Genomic DNA, 1,010 nt, shown 5'->3' on the forward strand with positions numbered 1-1,010 from the left:
AATATAAAATAATGATAATAAAAATATACATGATACAGAATTACACTAAACAAACTAATAAAAATTTCACAGTATTTGTTTTGTGGGGTTTTTTTGCGGAACTGGGGATTGAACTCAGGCCCTTGCGCTTGCCAGGGAAACGCTTATTCCTCTGAGCCATCTCCCCAGCTCCTCACAGTATTTGTTGTATTGCATAATGTTGTCTTCAAATTAGTTGTTTACATTACCAGATATATGCACACACAACTGGAAAAGTCATAAGAAATTAAGAAGAGAAAAAATTATGTATTAACTACTCCTTTTCATAGACCAACAGAAATCAACACTACAATTATCCAACACATCCTGTTAACATCCATAGATGAACTTCTCTCCCTCACCTCTCCTGTCCATCTTATCTCAGTATTTCCTTCCTTTTTACAAATTCTTTCCCTTTTCTTACTATCTATTGTACCTTTCAAATTTTATTTACTCTTTCAGGTTCTTACACTAGCAAGACAATACAATGTTTGCACATGCAGGTCCGATTTATTTCACTTAAAGAGTATGTTCTCTAATTGTATTCATTTACCAATAAAAGCCTCAAATGTATCCTTTTCTATAGCTGAGTAATACTCCATTGTGTAAAAGTATATCTTCTTTATCCATTTCTCATGATGGGCATTTGGGTTGTTTCCAAGATTTAGCTATGACAAATTGCGCTGCTATGACATAAATCTACTCTTGCTTCCTTAAGTGGATACATTCCCTCTTCATCAGTCCCTGGGAGAAGGCTGAAAAAAGAGATGCTCAGTTATTTACTGAATGAAAATATTAATGCATGTTGAAAAAGTGAGGGGCCCTAAGGGAGGATGTAGGATCATCTAGCTAGTATGAGAGGAAGTAGAGACAGGAGGCATAAGAGGGGTCGTGTTATCCTGACACAAAAGTGTCAGGATAAGGAAAACAAATGCTCACAAGATTTTCTTTTTTAATGTTTTGTTTTTGAGACAAGGTCTCCCTCCATTGCC

General features: G+C 35.6%; 1 protein-coding gene across 1 annotated transcript in view; it reads right to left on the reverse strand.

The window, feature by feature from the left end:
* LOC111818209 (zinc finger protein 850-like) overlaps nt 1-607 on the reverse strand; it is a 144,824-nt gene extending 144,217 nt beyond the window's left edge. The window contains exon 1 of the mRNA XM_023721455.1: nt 572-607. The gene's annotated coding sequence lies outside the window, so the exon portion shown is untranslated. The remainder of the gene's footprint in view (nt 1-571) is intronic.
* Nucleotides 608-1,010: the final 403 nt, after the last annotated feature.

This window comes from Octodon degus, unplaced genomic scaffold (assembly GCF_000260255.1).
Source record: "Octodon degus isolate 3935 unplaced genomic scaffold, OctDeg1.0 scaffold00083, whole genome shotgun sequence".
NCBI lineage: Eukaryota > Metazoa > Chordata > Mammalia > Rodentia > Octodontidae > Octodon > Octodon degus.